The sequence below is a fragment of the Phacochoerus africanus genome, chromosome 6, assembly GCF_016906955.1.
Source record: "Phacochoerus africanus isolate WHEZ1 chromosome 6, ROS_Pafr_v1, whole genome shotgun sequence".
In the NCBI taxonomy this organism is placed as follows: domain Eukaryota; kingdom Metazoa; phylum Chordata; class Mammalia; order Artiodactyla; family Suidae; genus Phacochoerus; species Phacochoerus africanus.
The window spans coordinates 124,628,396-124,654,650 of record NC_062549.1 but is presented as its reverse complement, the minus strand read 5'-3'; the positions used below and the strand labels follow the sequence as shown (position 1 = coordinate 124,654,650).

The window sequence follows — 26,255 nt, the reverse complement described above, 5'->3', positions numbered from 1 at the left end:
TTCCACATGCCATGGGTGCAAAGCCCCTAAATAAAATAAAATAAGAAATGATATGTATTAGAAATACATATTATTAGAAAGAGCAATGAGTTTAGAGTGGAAATGTTTAGGTTCCCGTCCGATTCCCAGCACTAACTAACATGGGACTTAAAATCTTCAAAGCTGATGGATATTAGTTTTTAAAATTATTATTTAAAACTTGTGTGATATATGTCACATATATGTGTATATATATTATGTATACGTTTACATATATGTCCAACATTCATGGAATCTTCATGGAATCTTTAAAAGAAGACAATAAATACCTCTCATTACAACACTAAAGAATTCCTTTTGTCAGAATAAAATAATGCCCTTTGCAGCAACACGGATGGAACTAGAAACTCTCATACTAAGTGAAGTAAGTCAGAAAGAGAAAGACAAATACCATATGATATCACTCATATCTGGAATCTAATAGACGGCACAAATGAACCTTTCCACAGAGAAGAAAATCATGAACGTGGAGAAGAGACTTGTGGTTGCCAAGGGGGAGGGGAAGGGAGTGGGATGGACTAGGATTCTGGGGTTAATAGATGCAAACTACTGCGTTTGGAGTGGATAAGCAATGAGATCCTGCTGTGTAGCACTGGGAACTATATCCAGTCAGTTGTGATGGAGCATGATGGAAGATAATATGAGAAAAAGAAGGTATACGTGTGTGTGTATGTACTTTGCTGTACAGTAGAAATTGACAGAACACTGTAAACCAACTATAATGGAAAACAAATAAAAATCATTAAAAAAATTTTTTTAAAGAATTCCTTTTGTCCTAAAGGGAAAAAGGCAGAGAACAAATTTCCTTTAAAAATATAGATGTATGGAGTTCCCGCCATGACGCAGTGGTTAATGAATCCAACTAGGAACCATGAGGTTGTGGGTTCGGTCCCTGGCCTTGCTCAGTGGGTTAGGGATCCGGCATTGCTGTGAGCTGTGGTGTACGTTGCAGACACCGCTTGGATTCTGCATTGCTGTGGCTGTGGTATAGGCTGGCGGCTACAGCTCCCATTCGACCCCTAGCCTGGGAACCACCATATGCCAGGGGTGCGGCCCTAGAAAAGGCAAAAAGACAGAAAAATAAATAAATAAATAAATAAAAATATAGATGTATTTTTCTTTTCTTTCCTTCCTTTTTTTTTTTGCTATTTTCGGGCTGCCCCCATAGCATATGGAGGGTCCCAGGCTAGGGGTTGAATCAGAGCTGTAGCTGCCTGCCTATACCACAGCCACAGCAATGCGGGATCCGAGCCATGTCTGCCACCTACACTACAGCTCATAGCAATGCCAGATCCTTAACCCACTGAGTGAGGCCAGGGATTGAACCCGCATCCTCATGGATCCTAGTCAGGTTGGTAACCACTGAGCCATGACAGCAGCTCCAAAGACCTAGTTTTCACAATACTGCAGGATATTAGATACCTATAAAAGTGTTTCACCTGCTTGAATCTTCAAGCCCCAGTACCCACGTCTCTAAGGTCTGGTGAATCCAAAAGTCTAAAACCTAGAGCCCAACATCTTCAAATTTTCTCCCAAACCCAAGTGGCCATGAAAATCTGAAAGTCAGAGACTAGCTTTGATAATCTAAAGTACGCACTGTTTTCTCTTGTAAATCACCATCCACAACGTCACGTGTACGCGTACGTACGAAGCTTAGAGGTGATTGGGCCATTATTTCCACCGACCTTGCTCAGGCTAAAACACACTGTCTTTCTTAGCAAGGAGTAAGATTCAACAGTGACTCATCTTAATATTGGGGTTCACTCAATTTATTCCTGAACAGATGTGTGAGACAGAGTTACAGGAGGTCAAGATACGGAACATCTTAGCTTCAGTGAGCCACCTCCAGATGACAGTAGCCCTGTCTGTGTGCTCTAGTGCTTTACAAATGACCTTTTGCTTTTATGGCATGACATGGAAAAAAAAAAAAAAAAAGAGGGAAAATACCGGTTTATCCATTTGTCTTCTTAGTTGGAGAATATTTCTGTTTTGAGACTACTGCAAAGATGGATTTTGAGTTAGTAAATAAAAGATGGCAAAAATATCCAATTTATTCTTCCAATTTATCTGCTCCTTTGTATCTATTAGGGTGAAAATAGGGTACTTTGCACGTGCCATGACATATATTTTGTAAGTGAATTAATCTCTAAAATCCTTCTGGCCAACATCACTAATTATTAGAGAAATGCAAAGCAAAACTACAATGAGGAGTTCCCTCAAGGCTCAGCGGTTAACAAACCTGACTAAGATCCATGAGGATGCAGGTTCGATCCCTGACCTTGCTCAGCGGGTTAAGGATATGGCATTGCTGCAAGCTGTGTGTAGGTCACAGATGCAGCTCAGATCCAGAGTTGCTGTGGCTGTGGCATAGGTTGGCAGCTGTAGCTCTGGCTCAACCCTAGTCTGGCAACTTCCATATGCCACAAGTATGGCCCTTAAAAAAAGGGGGCATGAGAAGTTCCTCAGGGCTACCAGGCTTAAGTCCTAATTTCACCCCAAATAAAACAACTCTAACCCCCCCCCCCAAAAAAAAGCACACAAACAATAAATTCTGGACAGGGTTTGGAGAAAAGAGAATACTCCTACACTGTTGGTGGGAATATAAACTGGTGCAACTCCTATGGAGATTTTTTTAAAACAAAATATAGAACTACCATATGATCCAGCAATCCCATTCCTGGGCACATATCTGGAGAAAGCCATAATTTGAAGATACATGCACTCCAATGTTCACTGCAATACAATTTACAATAGCCAAGACATGGAAGCAACCTAAATGTCCATCAACAGAGGACTGGATAAAGAAGATGTGGTACATATGTACAATGGAATACTACTCAGCCATAAAAAAGGATGAAAAAAATGCCATTTGCAGCAACATAGATGGACCTAAAAACAATTACACTAAGTGAAGTAAGTCAGACAAAGCCAAATATCATGTGAGATCACTAATATGTGGAATTTAACAAAAAAGGATACAAAAGAACTTACAAAACAGAAACAGACTCAAAGATTTTGAAACCAAACTTATGGTTACCAAAGGGGAAATGTGGGGCAGGAGGGATAAATTGGCAGGTTGGGATGGACATATACACACTACTATGTATAAAATAGACAGGTAACAAAGTATACATAGTACAGGGAAATCTTCTCGATAGTGTGTAATAACCTATATGGGAAAAGAATCTGAAAAGGATTCTGAAAAGGAATGGATATACGTATATGTATAATTGATTTACTCTGCTATACACCTGACACTAACACAACTTTGGAAGTCAACTCTACTCCAACAGAATTTATAAAAGAATGCCTTCTGGCACCATCAGCTACAACGAAACTATGTTATTGAATTGATACATAAAAGCAACATAATATAACGATATAGTATATAAGGTATTATATACCTGGAGGCCTCAACCACTTTTCTCACTCATAACCCCTCTGCTGTCAGAGACTCCTACTTTGTCCCTCTCTGTCTATCTTCTCTGATTTATATTTTTCATTCTCCTCCTGTCAGGACATCCTTCCCATTTTGCTAGACCTAGCAAATAAGAAACAAATCAATACGGCCATTCTGGAAAGAGGCAGATAACTGGCGAGTCCTCAAATCCAATACACACCCAAACGGGATGACCTGTCACACAAACTCTGAGGTGCTTGAGCAAAACATGCAATTCTTTGAAATCAAAGAAAGTCAGTGAAATAATGACTAGAATATGCAAGCACATAATATACAGACACTATATCCTACGATTTTCCTTCTCTCATTTGTATCTCTCTCTGCCTTTCAATCTGGGAAAGAAAGGCATTGAAAGCGAAAGAAAACGGTGGAAGCAAAAGGCAAAGGAGAAGAGTGAGAACAGGTGCCTGACGGTGCCCGGCACTTGTCAGGTGAACGGTAACCATCTGCTGCGAGAACCGGATTAACGGGTAAGGAGGGAAGAGAACATTGTTTAAATGTGGGAAAGGGGGAGAAACCATTTAAGGTGTTGAACGGCTTGACCCAGATCTTTGCATGGTCAATACTTTAATTACGCCTCGGACATGAAGCCCGTTTCTATGAACTTGCCCTTAAAATAGGAATAGGACGCAGCGAGGGCGGGGGACAGGAGGAGTTGGGCAAAGGAGGGGAGGAGGGGGAGGAGCGGCCGCACCCAAACCCCCCCCAACACACACACACGCACCCCACTCTCTGTGGCACTTGCAGCCACTGGCCCAGGCCGCGCGTGTTCCTCATCTTCCTCTGCTCCAACACCTGCTGCTGTGCCACAGAAGCACCTGCAGAAGAACCTCCGCCACCTATATCCAGGGTGGCAGGCCTGGGGACCCAGGAGGACAAAAGGGCGTGCCCGAGATACCTGGGTTTTGTATTTATTTAATCTTTGCACACTTCGGAACCACGTCGGAGCAGCTTATTGAAGGAAAAGGAGGAAATTCACACACACATTTGTAATCTCTCTCTAGAAAATATAATTAGGGACAAATATACATAACATCACTAATGACTGAGGGTAAAAACAGCCAAACCACCGCCTGGTGAAGGAAACGCTCCACTGGACAATGGACTGTACTGATTTTACTTAGAGACACTGGACACAAGGCGATTTCCAGTTTTCTCTAATAACAGCGATGACACAATCAGTAGGAATAAGGGGCATCTAACCAACGTTTACTCACATCGGGCACTGCGTTAAGAACAGGAAGGGACGCCAATCGGTCACCAGGGACTCTTTCGTCTTTAAACAGTTCCCCAAAAAGCTACGCATAGAATCATCCTAAGACCCAGTAATTCCACACATACACATATAAAAAAACAACCTGAACACAAATGTTTACACAAAAATTTTTACCCAATGTTTGTAGCAGCATTACTGGCAACAGCTACACGCGCGCGTACACACACACACACACACACACACAGGAAACAACTCAAATGCCCATCAACTGATGAACGGAAAAACAAAATGCAGCATATTATACACTGAAAAATTACTACTCAGCTATGAAAGGGAACAAAATGCTGATATGTGCTGTACCGTGGATGAACCTTGAAATCACTATGCTAAATGAAAGACAGACACAAAAGACCATATACTGTATGATCCCATTTATATGAAATGTCTAGAAGCGGCAAATCCATAGAAACAGAAAGAGATTAGTGTGGCCAGGGCCTGGCAGAAGGGAGGAACGGGGTATGGCTGCTTAATGGGCATATGTTTAAATGTTTTAAAAACAGATACTAGTAATGGTTTTACAAATCTGTAAATACACTAAAAATTACTGAATGCTTGCTTTAAAAAGACGTTGTATAGTATGTGAATTTTGTCTCAATAAAGTGGTTATTAAAAATTATTGGATTTGATCCATCTTTCGTAATGTGAATAAATAAGTCAACTACGACTGCTTTCTTCAAGATTTCTAAGAATGGAGACTATAATCTCCCACAGGAAGCCATTCCAGTATCATATGCCCTGAGAATGTTCCTTTTTATAACTTTCTAAGAATGGAGACGTTTCCTTCTTTCCTGGCGGGTAATTCTTTTGGCCAGTGAAATAAAGTGGAAAGGAGTTCAAATTCTGGAGTCTTCTTGTTTTTGCTGCAAGTCTCAGAACAATGATAATCTGAATTAACTGACGATTTGAAACCCTTTAAATTTTCCAATTTTATTTACTGAAAACAACATTCAATGATTCCACCAAACTAGAACCACCACTGTTTTCACTGTCCTCATGTAATGCATTTTATACACAGCTGTAATCAGCGTATATATAATTTTGTATTCTTCTTCTCCTTATATTGTAAACATTCTGTGTTAACATAATCTTTCATGACAGTCATTTTCAGTATTGCAATACTATGCCGTCCAGTTGCGTATCATTATTTTCCTAACTTTTCCTTTCATGTTGACTTTAAAGTCTTCTTTCTCCCATTTTTTCTGTGTGTAGACAAGCTTTAAATAGAATTTTTTACATAGATTTTCATATTTTCCTTATTTTGAATCATTTCATTGGGTTGTCTCTAAGCAGTAGAGCTTCTGGGTCATACAGTATGAACATTTTATGGCTCGTGCCTTTCAAACTGGCATGAGATTTTCAATATTATTTTGCACTATGAGGTGTGTGTGCGTGCGTGCGTGTGCGTGTGCGTGTGTGTGTAGATATAGATAGACAGGTTAACTTAATAGATCCAAAATGGTCCTAAGGCTCTACTGTTGAATTTCTTTCTTCAAAATTGGGTCATCTTTATTTTTTATTATGAAAATAGCAAATACTCATTGTTAATGTAAATAATTTATGAAGCACACCACCAGATGGTGAAAAGTCCCCCAACTTTGCTTTGGAGGACCGGTTAGGACACATCGTCTCCTAAATTTGGGTTTGCCTAAGGGTGGAATGTGACCTAAGGATCAAGGGGCTCTTAGACAGTCTAGTTGCAAACCCTGTGACCTGACCAAAGTCCACTGGGCCCAGGAGAGGAAAGAAGACCCAAGCAGAGGGCTGCAGGGATACCAAAGCAGTACTGTTTCTGGAACACACAATGCTTCTTCATATCTCTAGGCCTCTGCATATGCTCTGTCGTCTCCTGAAGGTACCATTCACCCACCTGGGCATCTGGAGTGTCTTTTGATCCTTTAACTCACTCAGAAGTCACCTCCTCCAGGATCCCCATGTCCGCCCTAGGAATTCTGTGATGCTTTCTTCTGGGTCATCTCTCTCTCTGGAAGAGACTTCTATTGTTGCACGGGGTAGACTATATTGTATAAAAGAAACTCTCTGTATTTTATTTTATTACTGTTTGTCTCTTTAGGGCCGCACCCGCAGTATATGGAGGTTCCCAGGCTAGGGGTCTAATCGGAGCTATAGCCACCGGCCTACACCACAGCTGCAGCAATGCCAGATCTGAGCCGCATCTGCAAGCTACACCACAGCTCATGGCAACGTCGGATCCTTAAGCCACTGGGCAAGGCCAGGGATTGAACCTGTGTCCTCATGGATGCTAGTCAGATTCATTTCCACTGAGCCATGACGTGGACTTCAAGAAAACACTCTTTACATGTATTTATTTCATTAGATGCAATGCCAGACACCGTAAAAATTTATCCAGAAAAGGAAGGATGGGAGAAGAAAAAGGAAAAATGGAGCGAGACAGACCCAAAGACAGGTCTGGGACCGCCTCTGTGCAGAAACGGTCTCCTTCATCTCCGTGACTCCACGGCAGGGCAGTACTCACAACACACGAGGCTCAGTCGATGTTCGATAAATTGATTTGACACAAATCTTAAAGGAAAAAAGAATGAACCACCTTGGAATGAAATGCTTATCAAAGGGAGCACGGCCACTAATCAAAACAATGTATTATTTGAGCCAGATCAGTTGTGCTGCACACAAGCACACCAGGGACCCAGCTTTAGAATTCTATGGAATCGTAGTGCCCAGAACTAAGCCAGACACTCAGAAGTCAAAGGTGCACAGGACATGATTCTTTCCCTGAAAGGGTTCATAGTTTAGTTGGGGAATCAGGTTCATAAAAAGATGATTTCCATATAACATGATAAAAACTATGTCTAGGACATGTTCAGAATACCACGGTACAAAGAAGAGACATATATTATCTAATTGGAGGTGAGCTGGGGGAGGGGGAGGTGTGGCTCAGGAAAGACTCCCTGGAGGAGATGGTCCCTGGGTTCAATCCTGGATAATCACAATGTCTCAATATGTTTGGTTGGTGGGTTCTTGCTCTGTGGCTCAAGTATCCTCCCAGGAATGTACTCAGTGTAAGGGCAAGCGCATCCCAGCACATATGCTGGGGTACGACAGTGGGTCGGTGTCGGAAAGACAGGCAATACGGACATGAACCGGACCACATGAAGAGCCCAAAAGAAGAACTAGGACACTGCACATCAGAGCCTGGGGAGACCACAACAGCCAGAGTGGAACAGGAAGAAAAGGGGTGTGGGATGTGGGGGCAGAGAGACACACTCGTGGACACAGGCTGGGGGAAACGGCTCCCCGGGAAGAAGGCTGGAGAACTGTATTGCGAAGCAGCTTTGAACCGTCCCTGGAGATTCTCTGAACTAGTTGAGAAAGAGTTTGAAGGAAGCCAGAGTTTCCACAATTGGGAGGCTAATGCGGAGCCAGAGAAATATTTACTTGCTGCTGTTAGGGACAGTTTATCACTATTTGCAATCCTAGCGTGCTTTGTCCTGTGTTGCATAAGAAAAGTATGAGACCCTATTCCAGCCCGCAAGAGGTTATAAGTGTTGAGAAAGCAATTATGTGTTTTAGTTTTTAAGTGTTATACACACGGAGGATGGAAAAATTGTGAAAGACTTCCCAGAAAAAAAGAAACTGAAACTAGAATGCAAGGCTTGAGAATATCAGACCATGTCCAGGGGATAGTGACAGAAAATGTTTGTGTGAAAATAAAAAAGTGAAATAAAGTAAGGTGCTATAAACAGGCTTACTAGTTAAGAGGAGAGCCTGGTGGTACAGAGACTTAAAAAAATAAGGACTTTGCTATATTCTAAGTGCCCTTGAGGAGCATGGGGGAGTGGGACCCAGGCACCAGACTCAGGGGGAGGGGTGAGCGCAGGCCGAAGCCGTGGGCAGAGGGGCTCAGGAGCAAAACCACCGTTCCGAGAAAGACCAGCTGCTCGAGGCTGGTGGGAGGCAAGCAGGGTCCAAGGTGAGGGGCTACGGAGGCGGACAGACAAGGGGTCGGGGGGTAGGATCTCCTGAGTCAGGAGCAGCACCGCAGGGAACTCGCCACCGAGGGATCTTCAAGCAGGACGGGAGCCGCTGTGGTCGGTCCCCAGGCTTCAGCCCGCGCTGCCCAGCCTTGGAAGACGGGAAGCGCCCGTGACCTGTCCAGAGCTGGCAAGGCCGCCCGTTTCTGATGCTCCCTTCAGTTTCCTGAGAAGGAGGGGGATGGGGTGCGTGGCCAGTCGCTAGAGAGGAGGCCTGCGAAGCGTGGGCAGGACTAAAAGCTTGATCCAGCCTCTGCTGTCACGTCTCAAACCAGGGTGGCCACTGAAGAGAACAAGCGAGCCGGGTACAAAGGGCACAAGGCCAGGGACCAGGGGTCCCTGTCCTCAGCCTCTCGGCTCTCCATGTGCCTGGCCACCCACGAGGCGTGAAGGCCACCAGCACGGGGTCTTGCTGCTCACCTCGGGTTGGAGGTCACTGCACAAGGGCAGGGCGACCTCCCGTTTGTTTTATGATCTGCTTTTAAAAGCGAAGAATTTTGAAACTGAAAAAGATGAATGTGTCAGATGTTCCCTTTTACACTGTTTTCACTGCACTTTGCACAATACATGCGTTCTCTGGGTTAACTGCAGTCATCTTATTTTTTCCGCCTCTTTTTCCATTACTGCACATGCCTTTTTGCTTAGTAACAGAAGTTTCACCAATTTTTCTTTCATTTTTTTTAAACATGCTCCATTCAAAAGCTAAAGAATACAAGAAAGTCAAAGATTAAAAAATCATAGAGCCTTCAAGGAATCATTTAATTTATTTAACATTTGGAAGAGTTTCCTTTCAGTCTTTTTTTCTAGGAAGTTATTCTTTTCTTCTCTTTTAATGTTATTGCCCTGTACTCCTGTCTGAGCTTCTGAATCTTGGAGTAAACAGCGCCCGAGGGAGAGGGTTTTCCCGAGGAGTTGTTTGTGCCCAACGACACGATTCCGTCTGGGAGGGGTGGGGGTGGGGAGGGATGTCAACTCCTCCTCGGGACACTGTTTGCCTTTGAGTTTAGCTCAGAAAGCACCGCGGCCACGTGCCTGCAGATGCCTCAGTGAGCTCAGCTCCAACACAGTGGCTTCCCGGGGTGAGGATGCCACTAGGCACTGGGCACGGCCTCCTGCTCACGTCCTCCTCCGGGAAGTCTGCGCGCCTTTCATGACATATGTCCAGTCCTCACGGTCTTGGTTTTGATTTGCTTTCCAGTCCACTGTCTTGTTCTGATTTTCAGGGTTATGTGGACTGTCCACACAGTTCTGACCCCTGGGAGACACAGATGTCTGTTCCCTTCAGGAACGAAACTAAATGCAGCAGGGTCCGAGCCTCCCTCGTGGCCACTTTTTCCCGGGAAAACTTTAGCTCCCCTGCTGACGTTTGATGCCGTCCGCAGCGACCACCTCTCCCACAGTTTTCCTCTCTTATTTTCCCCTGGGGGCCTGGCGCACTCGGCAACTGTGATTTCCACAGCATCGCTTCCGCACGCCTCAGGTGAATCCCACTCTCACTCTCTCTAGTTTGCATTTTCTTTCTGCCACTGCGTGGTGTCTGCCTAGATCTACCCATCCTTCTGCCGCCTTTGCATCTCAACCTGTTTCCTGTTTGTTCCTTATGCTTTTAGGCTTCAGTTCCTAAAAGCCTTGTCTTCTTGCATCAGCGAGGGATATCAGAAAAAATTTTTACTTTCTTATAATTCTTACAATAAATAATTTCAGAGTTGCTCTTCCTTTAGGTCTTCAGGCTGATGTTCCCTCTCGCTTGTTCTAAAAGTTTCTACAAGCCCCATATTGTTGTGTGACCTCTCGTTTGAGGATGACAAAAACATCTAGACGTAGCGTTGGACAACAGACAGACGCTGCGGACCGCCACCGGCCCCATGCTGTCACCGTAGGTGCGAGTGGATCCCCTGCTGCAGCCACAGCCGTACAGCTGACGAGCACGACTCCTGATCTAATTCCTGGCGTCTAGCAGCTTTCCCTCTGGGGTAGGTCAAAAAACCATCTCTAATTAGTTTCAACAGAAATAAAGTTTATAGCTCGAAAAAAAAAAAAAAGGGGGGGGGTCTAATTGGAGCTGTAGCCACCGGCCTACACCACAGCCACAGCCACGCGGGATCCGAGCCTCGTCTGCGACCTCCACCACAGCTCACGGGGACGCCGGATCCTTAACCCACGGAGTGAGGCCAGGGATCGGACCCACAACCTCATGGCTCCTAGTGGGATTCGTTAACCACTGCGCCACAACAGGAACTCAAAACAAACAAACAAAAAAAAAAACCCACAACTTTTTATCATGGAAAATTTCAGATCTATACAAAATAAAGAGACGGATACAACGAACCCCCACACACTCGCCATCCAGCTTCCACATGCTGAGATTCTGCCTTTGCACCACACATCGCTTCATGGTCTCCCAGAGTCTACTTGATTGTTATTTCTGCAAATGGAAAGGCACGAATCTTTTTTTAATACAAAAAAAGTCGTATTTACTTAGAAGCATTCAGAATGCCAACAAAACAGCTGCAACTTTTTCTCTCTTTTTTGCAATTACAGAGTGGTATTCAGTTAACAGAACAACAATTATTTCATATACGCTGCATCAGAGACAACCGAAGATGAGAAAACTACCGCCTCATATAGACCTCATTTGCGCGGTGCACCAACAAGAAGCTGCTTTAAATTTCCACGCCAATTCACACCCCCCACACTGTACCAGGCAAGGTGAGTGGCTAGTGAAAATAGCACCAGGACAGGGCCACCTCAAGACACATTCGGTAATGTGTAGACAAAAAAAGACACTGCACAGTTTAAAAACACATCTTACACAGCCTTACATTTCAATTTTTCTTTAAAAGGACTGCGTCCTGTACAGGGGGGTTAAATGCTTTATAGCCAAGGGAAAAACAAAAACAAAAAACAAAAAACTGCGCTGCTTGTCATCCTCTTCCTCTTCATCCTCCTCCTCTTGCTTCTTTTTCTCGCTTTTTTCAGCCTTGAGGTCGCGCCTTTTCACTGCATCGGGCTTCCCTTTCGCTCCCTAGGCAGCAATATCCTTTCTGTACTTTTCCTTCCGCTCAGCGGCCTCCTCGTCGCAAGGCTGCTTGTCCCTGCAGCGGCGTCACTGCACGTCTGTCCCCGTTTCTCTGCAGCATCACCCATGGGAAGGCCAGGATGTTCTCCTTTGACTGTCGCACGGTCTTCAGAACCAAACAAGAAAAAGGCCGAGGGAGGTCTCTTGGGTGCACTGGGACCCTAGACCTTCTTTTTTTGCGTCCCCTTTGTCTTCTCTTCCGTCACGGGCCTGGTCGGCCTTTGCCGTGTCTTGGGGTTGCCTTTCTCTTTAGCAGGCTTGGTCTTCGCCACTCAGCGCATCTTAGAAAACCCCGAGGCGCTGACGGACGGACGCCTCTGGGTGCCGCTGCTCATGCTCCTCCCGGCAGGTGTGCACAGAGAAGGCACAGGAGGACGTTCTGCCTCTGGGCTCCGTGGGATCTCCTTTGCCCGTGTTTCATCATTTCCCCTCAGCGAGGCACAGGGGGGCCCGGGCCCGGCTGGCTCGCCCCCGCCCCGGCGCCGTCTCTGGGGGGCTCGGGGCGCCGCAGTGGCTGGGAGAGCGGGAGCCGGAGCGCAGACCTCAACGAAATAATGGCCACAGCCGTACAGCCCGCGACGCGTTTAGAAACAAAACACTTGCATTTCCCCAGAATGTGCTCTCGTGTTCCTTCGTCGTCGATCTGTAGCTTGTCACCGCTAGTCCTAGGCGACCTCTGTTCCAATGTTCCTTTCCGACAGAGACGACTTTTGCCTCTTCTCCAACTTCATGTACATGAACTCATTCCGCATGTTCCTTAACACCGGGTGTCTGGGATCCAGTCTTACGCCTGTGAGAGTCATCCGTCTGCGGATGTGTGTAGCACACACCTTTTTACTGGGGAGCGGTACACAACCACAGCAGTTTATTCTCCCGGTGGTGGGTATGCGGATGCTGCGAGTTTTACATACCGTGGACAAACATGCTCTGAACACTCTTGCACGTCTCTCTGTGGAATGTCTCCATCTCTCCTGCATAAACACGGAGAAGTGGAATGACTGGGTTAAAGGGCAGCTGTATGTTTACCTAGGAAATGACCAAAAAAATTTCCACCCACAATGTATGAAAATTCCAGTTGCTCCATATTCTTGCCAACATGTGGTATGTTCAATCTTCCTGTTTTCGGTATTCTAGGGAATAGGAAGTATTTCACTGCATTTTAACTTGCATTTCCTTGACAAGTAATGGTGTTTTGTATTTTTATGCTTATTAGCCATTCTTATAGTATCTTCTTTTGAGAAGTGTTCGTTCAGGTCTTTTCAGTCTTTGGGGGCAGGTGTCATTTATTGAGTTGTGGCAGTAATTTATTTTCTTTTAGTGTTATTGCTTTCTGTGCCTTAGAAAATTCTGCTTGACTCTCAAGTTGCAAAAAAACCGCATATATTTTCTTTTAAAGGCTTTATAGTTTTAATATTTATACTTAGGTCTCTGGTTCACCTTGAATTAATTTTTGTGTAGTGTGTAATGTAGGCATTAAGGTTAATTATTTTTTTTAGACAGCCAGTTGTTCCAGCACCATTTCTTGCGAAGTTTCTTTTTTCCATTAAATTGCTTTGGTGCTTTTAACAAAAATCGATTGACTAATGCGTATTTCTAGAACCCTATTTCTACCCCTCTATTTGTCTCTCCTTATACAAATACCACGGTATATTGCTTATTGTCACTTTATAACTAAGCCAAGATGAGAATACGTCCTCCGGCTTTGTTCTTTTCAACATTATTTTGGCTATACCAAGTCCCTGGCATTCTCACATAAGCTTCAGAAGCAGCTGATCTGTTTTTATTTACAAAACAAACCAGCTGGGATTATGACTGGCATTGCCTGGCACCTACAGATTCATTTGGAAGAAGTGATATGTCAACAATATTGAGGCTCCCAATCCATGAAAATTATGTACCTTCATGTGTCTGCATCTTTAATTTCTTAAGTGGTAGTTTGTACTTTTCAGTGTAGAGCTGTGCTAGGGAAATTTATTTTTAAGTATTTTATTGTTGATGCTACTGAAATATAATTGGTGTTTAAATCTCATATACATATATATGCAAAAATACAATTAATATTTTTATAGGCCTTGTATCTTAAGACTATGCTAAGCTAAATTCATTGATTGATGATAATTTGGTTGATTCATTAGAATTTTTTTTTTTACTATATACATAATCTGTGCTTAGGAACAGTTTTTACTTCTTCCTTTCCAATCTTTATTCCTCTGACTTCTCCTTGGCTTACTGCACTGGCGAGGACTCTCGGGAAAATGTCAAGTAGAAGTTGTGAGTGTGGTACCTTTGCCTTGCTCCAGGTCTTAAGAAGAACGTGTCCAGTGGTTTACCCTTTAGAATGATGTTAGCTGAAGGTACTCTGTAGATGCCCTTTATGAGACTGAGGAAGTGCCCTTCTAATTCCAGATCCAGGTATCAAGCACGGATGCTGAATTTTGTCAACTGTTTTTGCTGCATCATGTTGATCATGTTGAGATGATCAGATGTTTTTTCTTTATCCTCTTGATGTGGTAATTATGTTTATTTATTTTCATATACAAAACCAGTCTTACACTACCAGGATAAAACCCTCTTGGTCATGCTGTATTAATGCTTGATACATTGTTGGGTTCAATTTGCTAATATTTTATTAGTGAGCTTTATGTCTATGTTATAAGACATAAAGCTCTCATAAATTTTTTGCAACTTTTTGTAATGTCTTTACTATGTTTTAGTATCAGGATTATGCTTTCAAAATTAGTTGCTAAGGGTTTCTTTATTTTCTAAAAGAGTTTGTAAGGTTGTTACAGTTTTTTTTCATAAATGTTTGATATAATTTACCAGTGATATTCTCTGAGCCTAGAGTTTTCTTTGGGAGAATGCTTTTTTTGTTGTTTTGTTTTGTTTTGTTTTTTGGGTTTGGGTTTTGTTTTTGTTTTTCTGTGTCTGCAATATGCAGAAGTACCCACGCCAGAGATGGAACCGATACCACAGCAGTGACAACATTAGATCCTTAACCGCTGTGCCACCAGGAACTCCAGGGAAAGGTTGTTATTACAAATTCAGTTTCTTAAACAGTCTTTGACAGGACTCTTCAGATCTTAATTTCATTTTATGTTAGTTGGGCAAGTTCTGTTTTTCCAGGAATTTTTCTGCTTCAAGTTGTCAAATTTATTGCTGTAAGTTTTTCTTAGAATTCCCTTATTATTCTTTTAAAGTTTATGAATCTATGACGATACTCCTCTTTTTCTTTTTCTTTTTCTTTTTTTGTCTTTTTAGGGCCACACCTGTGACATATGGAAGTTCAGGCTAGGAGCTGAATCGGAGCTGTAGCTGCTGGCCTATAAGATCTGAGCCGTGTCTGTGACCTACACCATAGCTCACAGCAACGCCAGATCCTTCCTTTACCCACTGAGCGAGGCCAGGGATCAAACCTGAATCCTCATGGATACTAGTTGGATTCATTAGCGCTGAGCTGTAACGGGAACGCCTGATGATACTCCTCTTTCTCTTCCAATATTGATAACTTGTGTCTTCCCAGGTTTTTTGTTTTTGGCCCTACCTGTGGCATGTGGAGGTTCTGGGGCCAGGGACTGAGCCCAAGCAGCTGCAGTGACAAAGCCAGATCCTTAAACCACTGTGCCACAAATGAACTTCTCAGGGTTTTTTTCAATTTTATTTTATTTTATTTTTTTTTAAGAATTCATTTGGCTTTGTTTATTTTCTCGGTTGTCCATTTTCTTCTTCTTCTTTTTTTTTTCCTTTTTGTCTGGGGGCCACACCTGCAGGATATGGAAGTTCCCAGGCTAGGGGTCAAATCAGAGTTGCAGCTGCTGGCCTATACCACAGCCACAACAACGCTGGATCCGAGCTGCATGTGCAACCTACACCACAGCTCATGGCAACACCAGATCCTTAACCCAGTGATTGAGGCCAGGGATTGAACTTGCATTCTCATGGACACAGTTGGGTTTGTTACCACTGAGCCACGACAGGAACTCCTGTGTTTTCTATTTAACTGATATCTGCTATCTCAATTTTCATCATGGGTTTACTTTGCTTATATTTTTCTAGCTTCTGGAAATGCACAAAATAAACTGAAACCGGAGTTCCCGTCGTGGCACAGTGGTTAACGAATCCGACTAAGAACCATGCGGTTGCGGGTTCGATCCCTGCCCTTGCTCAGTGGGTTAACTATCCGGCGTTGCCGTGAGCTGTGGTGTAGGTCGCAGACATGGCTCGGATCCTGCGTTGCTGTGGCTGTGGTGTAGACCCGCAGCTACAGCTCTGATTAGACCCCTAGCCTGGGAACCTCCATATGCCGCGGGAGCGGCCCAAGAAATGGCAAAAAGACAAAAAAATAAAATAAAAAATAAAAAAATAAACTGAAGCCATTCCTTCCTTTCAATACGGGCATACCTTGTTTTATTGCTCTTCTCAGATACTGCATTTTTTAGAGACTGAAGGTGTCTGGCAACCCTGGGTCAAGCAATTCTATCAGCACCATTTTTTTTCTAACAGCATTTGCTCACTTTGTCTCTCTGTGTCATGTTTTGGTAATGCTTAAAATACTTCAAATTTTTTCTTTATTATATTTGTTATGGTGATGTTATTACTACAGTTTGCTGAAGGCTCAGGCGATGGTTAGCATTTTGGGGGCAGAATTTTAAAAATAAGGTATACATATATTTTTTTAGACATAATGCTATTGCACACTTAACAGTCTACAGTATAGTGTAAACATAACTTTTTATATACACTGGGGAACCAAAACATTTGTGTGACTCAATTTATTGCAGTATTCACTTTGCTGCAATGGTTTGGAACTGAACCCACAGTATCTCTGAGGTTGCCTATATGAACTATTAAAGCTATAAGTTCCCCTCTAAACAATGCTTTCATTGTATCTCGCAAATGTTAACATGTTTGTTTGTCATTGTCCCTCACCTGAAAACATTTCCGGTTTCCCTTGTGATGTTCTTTTGATCCACGCATTACTCAGAAACACACTGTTTAATTTCCAAATCCTTGGAAATCCTCTAGATACCCTTCTGTTATTGACTTGTAATTTAATTCAGTTGTGATGCCACAACATACTGCCTTAGATTTTAATGTTTAGAAACTTATTCAGACTTGTTTCATGGCCCCATAAATGGTCTACCTTGGTAAAAGTTTCAGGATACCTGAAAAGATTCTATATTCTATAATCGCTAGGTGATGGGTTCTATAAATATTAATTGGGTCAAGGTGGTTAATAGTGCTATTCAGATCTTCTATATCGGTACAGACTTTTGACCTAGTTGTTCAATTAATTACTCTAAAGGGATGTGAAAATCTCCAACTATGACTGTGGATTTGAATCCTTTTTCCTTCAGTTTCGTCAGTTTTATGTTTCATCTATTTTAAAGTTACATTACTAGGAACATACACATATGTAATTATGTCTTCCTGTTATGTTGGGGGTTTGTCATCATAAAATGTTCCTACTTCAATAGAAATAAAAATGAAAACAAACAAATGGGACCTGATCAAAAGTACAAGCTTTTGCACAGCAAAGGAAACCATAAAAAAAAAGACAACCTATGGAATGGGAGAAAATAGCTGCAAATGATCCAACTGACCAGGGCTTAATCTCCAAAATATATACAAATAATTCATACCAACGCAACAACAACAACAGCAACAAACCCAACCCAGATGAAAAGTGGGTAGGAGATCTACACAGACATTTTTCCAAAGAAAATATACGGATGGCCAACAGGCACATGAAAAGATTCTCCGCATTACTGTTAGAGAAATGCCAATCAAAACCACAAGGAGACACCACCTCCACTGGTCAGAATGGCCATTGTTAATAAGACTACAACTAACGAATGCTGGAGAGGATGTGGAGAAAAGGGAACCCTCCTACACTGGTGGTGGGAATGTAAACTGGTACAACCCTATGGAAAGCAGAACGGAGGTTCCTCAGAAAATTAAATATAGGGCTACCATATGATCCAGCAATCTCACTCCTGGGACTACATCCAGAAAAAACTAATTCCTAAAGAAACATGCAGCCCTATGTTCATTGTAGTACTATTCACAACAGCCAAGACATGTAAACAACCCAAATGTCCATCAACAGATGAATGGATTAAGAAGATGTGGTATATATACACAATGGAATACTATTTGGCCATAAAGAAGAAGGAAATAATGCCATCTGTAGCAACAACGATGCAACGAGAGATTCTTACACTAAGTAAAGTAAGTCAGAAAGAGAAAGACAAATACCATACAATAATACTTATATATAGAATCTAAAATATGGCACGAATGAACCTATTTACAAAACAGAAACAGACTCACAGACATAGAGAACAGACTTGTAGCTGCCGAGGGGGAGGGAGAGGTATGTGGACGGGGAGTTTGGGGTTGGTAGATACAAACTATTACATTTAGGATGGATAAACAACGAGACCCTACTGTACAGCACAGGGAACTATGTCCAGTCTCTTGGAGTAGACCACGATAGAAGATAATATAAGAAAGGGAAGATAGCATTGCTGTGGCTCTGGCGTAGGCCGGGGGCTACAGCTCCGATTCGACCCCTAGCCTGGGAACTCCATATGCCGCGGAAGCGGCCCAAAGAAATAGCAAAAAGACAAAAAAAAAAAAAAAAGAAAGAAAGGGAAGATAGATAGCAGAAATTGGCACAACATTGTAAATCAACTATACTTCAATAAAAAATTTTAAAAAAGTCCCCATTTATTTCTGATAATACTCTGTTTTGAAGTCTATTTTTTCTGTCCTTTTTTTTTTTTTTTTTGTCTTTTGTCTTTTCAGAGCCGTGTGCCCGTGGCATATGGAGATTCCCAGGCTAGGGGTCTAATTGGAGCTGTTGCTGCCAGCCTTCACCAGAGCCACAGCAATGCCAGATCCAAGCCGCATCTGTGACCTACACCACAGCTCAGGGCAACGCCAGATCCTTAACCCAATAAGCGAGGCCAGGGATCGAACCCGAAACCTCATGGCTCCTAGTTGGATTCATTTCCGCTGTGCCACGATGTGATTTCTGACCATTATTCAAACAGCACTCCTAAATTTCTAATGATTCCTGTCTGCAGAACATATCTTTTCATCTTTTTCCATCCTTTTATTTTCAGCCTTGCGTCTCTGTGTTAAAAGTGCATGCCTTGTAGACAACTCATAGTGGTTCATGCTTTTTAGCCAGTTTGACAATCTCTGCCTTTTTAATTGCAGGGTTTAGTCAACATTTACATTTGATTTGGCTGGATTTTCATTTGCCATTTTGCTATCTGTTTTCTATTTCTATCATCTATTTGTTTTTTGTTTTTGTTTCATTGTTCCTCCTTTGGGGTTAGCTGAGAAAAAAATTTTAATATTCCATTTTGATCTCTCCCTTGGCTTTTTTTTTTTTTTTTTTTTGGTATTTTGTTGTCTTTTCTAGGGCCACACCCACGGCATATGGAGGTTCCCAGGCTAGGGGTCCAATCAGAGCTGTAGACACCAGCCTAGGCTACAGCCATAGCAACTTGGGATCCAAGCCTCATCTGCAACCTACGCCACAGCTCACGGCAATGCTGGATCCTCGAACCACTGAGCAAGGCCGGGGATCAAAACCACAACCTCATGGTTCTGAGTCGGATTCGTTAACCACTGAGCCACGACGGGAACTCCTCCCTTGGCTTTTTAAAAACAGCTTTATTTAAATACAACTTAAATATCATACAATTCACTCAATTAGAATACAATCCAATGTTTTAAAAAAATATATATTCGCAGGACAGGATTAAGGTGGTGGAATAGAAGGACTGGAACTCAACTTCTCTCCTAAAAATAACAAAATTACAACCAAATGCTAAGCAACCTTTAACCAAATGGACTGGAAACTTTCAAAAAGAAGTCCTACTCCAGAAGACAAAGAAGAGGCCTCGTCAAGAGGTAGGAGGGGTGATTATGTGATATAAACAACCCCATACCTCCCAGGTGGGAAGCCCCACAGACTGGAAAGTATTGTATCACAGAGACTCACCTACAGGAGTGAGAGTTCTGAGCCCCATGTCAAACCCCCATGCCTGGGGATCTGGCACTGGGAGAAAGAGCCCCTGGAGCATCTGGCATTGAAGGCCAGTGGGGCTCATGTGCAGGAGCTCCACAAAACTGGGGGAAACAGGGACCCCATTCTTGAAAGGTGCACATAGACTTTTCACGTGCACTGGGTCCCAGGGCAAAGCAAAGACTCCATAGGAATCTGGGTCAAACCTGACTGCAGTTCTTGGAGGATCTCCTGGGAAAACGGGGTGAATGTGGCTTGTTGTGGGGGAAAAGGCATTGGAGGCAAAGCTCTTGGGAATATTCATCGGCATTCCTTTCTCTGGAGGTGGCCATTTTGGGAAAATCTGGCCCATCCCATCAGCGCTGAGAAGCCCCAGGCCAAACAACAATCCAGGTGGGATCACAGCCCCACCCATCAGTAAACAGGCTGCCTAAAGAGTCCCCAGGCACACAGCTGCCTTTAATCTCACCCAGAGACAAAGCCCCACCCCCCAGAGGGATAGGAATCAGCCCGACCTACCAGTGGGCAGGCACCAGTCCCTCCCATCAGGAAGCCTACAGCCAGGCCCCTGTACCAACCTCAGTCACAAGGGGGGGCAGACACCAGAAGTAAGAGAGGCTACAACTCTTTTGTCTGCGAAAAGGTCACCACACCAAAAACCTATAAAAATGGAAAGACAGAGAACTATAACTCGGAGAAAGGAAAAGAAAAAAAAACCCTAGAAGAACAGCTAAGTGATCAGGAGATTTTCAGCCTCCAGGAAAAACACTTTAGACTGTTGATGCTGAAGATAATGCAAAACACTGGAAATAAACTGGAGGCAAAGATGGATAATTTACAGGAAACACTGAGCAAAGAAATACAAGATAAAAACTTAAACAAGAAGAGATGCAAAATACAATAACTGAAATTAAAAATTCACTAGAAGCAGCTAACAGCAGAATATAGGAGGCAGAAGAACGAATAAGTGAGGTGGGAGACAGATTAGTGGAAATTACGGATGCGGAACAGAAAAGAGAAAAAAGATTGAAAACAAATGAAGAGAGTCTCAGAGAACTCTGGGACAACATGAAAAGCACCAACATCCGTATTATAGGGGTGCCAGAAGGAAAAGAGAGAGAAAAAGGGACAGAAAAAAATATTCGAAGAGATAATATACAAAAACTTCCCTAACATGGGGAAGGAACTACTCACTCAAATCCCAGAAATACAATGAGAACCATATAAAACAAACACAAGGAGGAATACACCAAGACACATATTAATCAACTGACCAAAATTAAAGACAAAGAGAAAATACTGAAAGCAGCTAGGGAAAAGAAACAAATAATATACAAGGGAACCCTGATAAGGTTATCAGCAGATTTTTCAGCAGAAACTCTGCAGGCCAAAAGGGAGGGGCATGATATACTTACACGATGAAAGGAAGAAACCTCCAACCAAGATTACTTTACCCAGCAAGGCTCTCATTCAGATTTGAAGGAGAAATCAAAAGCTTTACAGATAAGCAAAAGCGAAGAGAATTCAGCAACACTAAACCAGCTTTACGACAAATAGTAAAGGAACTTCTCTAGGCAAAAAAGAAAAGGCCACAACCAAGAAACAAAAATACCACAAATGACAAGGCTCGCCAGTACAGGTATATATACAGTAAAGGTACGAAATCATCCACACACAATTATGCCACCAAAATCAGAAATCGTGAGAAGTGGAGGGTACAAATGCAGGACACTGGAGGTGCACTTGCAATTAAGAGACCAACAACTTAAAACAATCTTGTATATATATATATAGACTCCTATATCAAAATTTTAGAGTAACTGCAAACCAAAAATCTACAATTGATACACAAACAAGTAAGAAAAATCAACTCATAATACAACGCTAAAGATAGTCATCAAACCACCAGAGAAGAGAACAAGAGAAGAAAGGAAGAAAAAACAGCAACAAAAACAAATCCAAAGCAATTAATAAAATGGCAGTAAGAACATACATATCAATAATTACCTTAAATGTTAATGGACTAAACGCCCCAACCAAAAGACACAGACTGGCTGAATGGATACAAAAACAAGACCCATATACATGCTGCCTTCAAGAGACCCTCTTCACTTCTAGGGACACATACAAATTGAAAGTGAGAGGATGGAAGAAAATATTCCATGCAAGTGGGAATCAAAAGCAAGCTGGAGTAGCAATACTCATATCAGACAAAATAGACCTTAAAATGAAGAATATTTTAAGAAACAACGAAGGACACTACATAATGCTCAAAGGATCAATCCAAGAAGAAGATATAACAATTTTAAACATCTACGCACCCAACATAGGATCACCACAATATATAAGGAAATTGCTAGCAACCCTAAAAGGGCAAATCAACAATAACACAATAATAGTGGGAGACTTTAACACCCCACTTACAGCGATGGACAGATCATCCAGACAGAAAATCAATAAGGAAACACAGGCCCTGAATGAAGCATTAGACCAGATGGACTTAATAGATACTTATAGGACATTCCATCCCAAAGCAACAGAATGTACATTCTTCTCAAGTGCACATGGAACATTCTCTAAGGTTGATCACATCCTGAGCTACAAATCAAGCTTCAGTAACTTTAAGAAAATTGAAATCATATCAAGCATCTTTTCCGACCACAATGCTATATGACTTGGAAATCAACAAGAAAAAAACTGCAAAAAACACAAACACGTGGAGACTAAACAACATGCTACTAAACACCCAATGGATCACTGAAGAAATCAAAGAGGAAATTAATAAATACCTAGAAGCAAATAACAACAAAGATACCACACTCCAAAACCTATGGGACACAGCAAAAGCTGTTCTAAGAGGAACGTTTATAGCGCTACAAGCCCACCTCAGGAAACAAGAAAAAGCTCAAACAAACAAGGTAACTTTATATCTAAAGCAGCTCAAGAGAGAAGAACAGATAAGACCTAAAGTTAGTAGAAGGAAAGAAATCATAAAGAGCAGAAATCAATGAAATAGAAACAAAGAAAACCATGGAAAAGATCAATGAAACGAAAAGCTGGTTCTCTGAAAAGATCAACAAAATTGATAAACCCCTAGCCAGACTTATGAAGAAAAAAAGAGACAGGACTCAAATCATTAAAATTAGAAATGAAAAAGGAGAAGTAACAACGGACATCACAGAAATACAAAGGATCGTGAGACTACTAAATGCAACTATAAGCCAATAAAATGGAAAACCTGGAAGAAATGGACAAATTCTTAGAAAGGTACAATCTTTCAAGACTAATCCAAGGTGAAATAGAAAAGATGAACGCACCAATCACAAGAACTGAAACTGAAACTGTGATTAAAAAACCTCCAACAAACAAAAGTCCAGGACCAAATGGCTTCACAGGTGAATTCTATCAAACATTCAGAGAAGAGCTAACACTTATCCTTCTGAAACTATTCCAAAAAATTGCAGAGGAAGGAACACTCTCGAACTTATCTATGAGGCTGCCATACCCTGATACCAAAACCAGACAAAGATACAACAAAAAACGAAAATTACAGGCCAAATTCACTGATGAACATAGATGCAAAAATCCTCACTAAAATACTAGCAAACCACATCCAACAATACATTAAAAGGATTGTGTATTATGATCAAGTGGGATTTATCCCAGGGATGCAAGGATTCTTCAATATCTGCAAATCCATCAGTGTGATACACCACATTAACAAACTGAAGAATAAAAACCATATGATCCTCTCAATAGATGCAGAAAAAGCTTTTGACAAAATCCGACACCCATTTCTGATAAAAACCCTTCAGAAAATGAGCATAGAGGGAACCTACCTCAACATAATAAAGGCCATAGATGACAAACCCACAGCAAACATCATTCTCAATGGTGAAAAACTGAAAGAATTCCCACTGAGATCAGGAACAAGACAAGGATGTCCGCTCTTGCCACTACTATTCAACATAGTTTTGGAAGTCCTAGCCATGGCAATCAGTGAAGTAAGAGATAAAAGGAATCTTGGAAATTGGAAAGGAAGAAGTAGAACTATCACTATTTGCAGATGACATGATACTATACCTAGAGAAACCTAAAGACCTAAGACTGTTAGAGCTCATCAATGAATTTGGCAAAGTTGCAGGATACAAAATTAATACACAGAAATCAGCTGCATTTCTATATACTAACAGCGAATGATCAGAAAGTGAAATTAGGGAAGAAATCCCGTTTACCATTGCATCCAAAAGAATTAAATACTTAGGAAAGGAATAAACCTACCTAAAGAGACAAAAGACCTCTACTCTGAAAACTATAAGATGCTGATGAAAGAAATCAAAGATGACACAAACAGATGGAAAAACATACCAGGCTCTTGGATTGGAAGAGTCAATATTATCAAAATGACTATACAACCCAAGGCAATCTACAGATTCAATGCAATCCCTATCAAATTACCAAGGACATTTTTCACAGAACTCGAACAAAATATTTTAAAGTTTGTTTGGAAGCACAAAAGACCCAGAATAGCCAAAGACATCCTGAAAAAGGAAAATGGAGCTGGAGGAATCAGGCTCCCAGACTTCAGTCTATACTACAAAGCAACAATCATCAAAACCGTATGGTAATGGCACAGAGTCAGAAATACAGATCAGTGGAATAGGATAGAAAGCCCAGAATTAAACCCACGCACCTATAGCCAACTCATCTATGACAAAGGAGGCAAGGATATACACTGGAGAAAGGACAGCTTGTTCAATAAGTGGTGCTGGCAAAACTGGACAGCCGCATGGAAAAGAATGAACTTAGACCACTCCCTAACACCATACACAAAAATAAACTCCAAATGAATTAAAGACCTAGATATAAGACCAGACACTATAAAACTCTTAGAGGAAAACATAGGCCAAACACTCTCTGACATAAATGACAGCAACATCTTCTCAGATCCACCTCTTGGAGTATTGACAATAAAAACAAAAATAAACCAATGGGACCTAATCAAGCTTAAAAGTTTCTGCACAGCAAAGGAAACCCTAAACAAAATGAAAAGACAACCCACAGAATGGGAGAAAATCTTTGCAAGTGAATCGACGGACAAGGGATTCGTCTCCAAAATTTATAAACACCTTCTGCAGCTCCATACCAAAAAACAAATAACCCCATCAAAAAATGGGCAGAAGATCTAAACAGACAGTTCTCCAAAGAAGACATACAAATGGCCAAAAAACACATGAAAAGATGTTAGCATCATTCATTATTAGAGAGATGCAAATCAAAACCACTATGAGGTACCACCTTACACCAGCCAGAATGGCCATCATCAAAAAGTCTACAAAAAATAAATGCTGGAGAGGGTGTGAAGAAAAAGGAACCCTAGTACACTGTTGGTGGGATTGTAAATTGGTGCAACCCCTGTGGAAAACAGTATGGAGATGCCTCAGAAAACTAAAAATAGAACTCCCATTTGATCCAGCAATACCACTCCTGGGCATCGATCCAGAGAAAACCACGACTCGCAAAGACACATGTACTCCAATGTTCATTGCAGCACTATTTGCAATAGCCAAGACATGGAAACAACCTAAATGTCCATCGACAGAGGAGTGGATCAAGAAGATGTGGTACATATACACAATGGAATATTACTCAGCCATTAAAAGGAATGAAATAAAGGCAACTGCGGCAACATGGATGGACCTAGACATTATCATGTTAAGTCAAGTCAGTCAGACAGTGAGGCACCAACAGCAAATGCTATCACTTACATATAGAAATTAAAAGAAAGACAGACTGAACTTCTTTGCAGAACAGATGCTGACTCACAGACTTTGAAAAACTTACGGTTTCCAAATGAGACAGGTTGGGGGTGAGGGGATGCACTGAGGGTTTGGGATGGAAATGCCTTAAAATTTGTTTGTGATGATTGTTGTACACCTATAAATGTAATAAAATTCATTAAGTAATTTAAAAAGAATCTCTTGTGAACCAATATATCAATAAAACAATTGAGTATGATTTTAAAAAAATATTCCGAGTGTACAATCTAACAAATATTTGTTGATTGAATGGATTGAGGGATATACTTTTTCTTCACTTAAAAAAGTAAGATTTCTTGGAGTTCCCATTGTGATGCAGTGGTTAACAAATCTGACTAGGAACCATGAGGTTGCGGGTTCGATCCCTAGCCTTGCTCATGGGGTTAAGGATCCGGCGTTGCCGTGAGCTATGGTGTAGGTTGCAGAAGCGGCTTGGCTCCCATGTTGCTATGGCTGTGGTGTAGGCCAGTGGTTACAGCTCCGATTAGACCCCTAGCCTGGGAACCTCCATATGCCGTGGGAAGCGGCCAT

General features: G+C 41.9%; 1 protein-coding gene and 1 pseudogene across 4 annotated transcripts in view; both read right to left on the bottom strand.

The window, feature by feature from the left end:
- Window positions 1-26,255, bottom strand: part of DIPK1A (divergent protein kinase domain 1A) — a 128,854-nt gene that overhangs the window by 61,575 nt on the left and 41,024 nt on the right. The window lies entirely within an intron of this gene.
- LOC125130033 (high mobility group protein B1-like) lies at window positions 11,217-12,281 on the bottom strand (annotated as a pseudogene).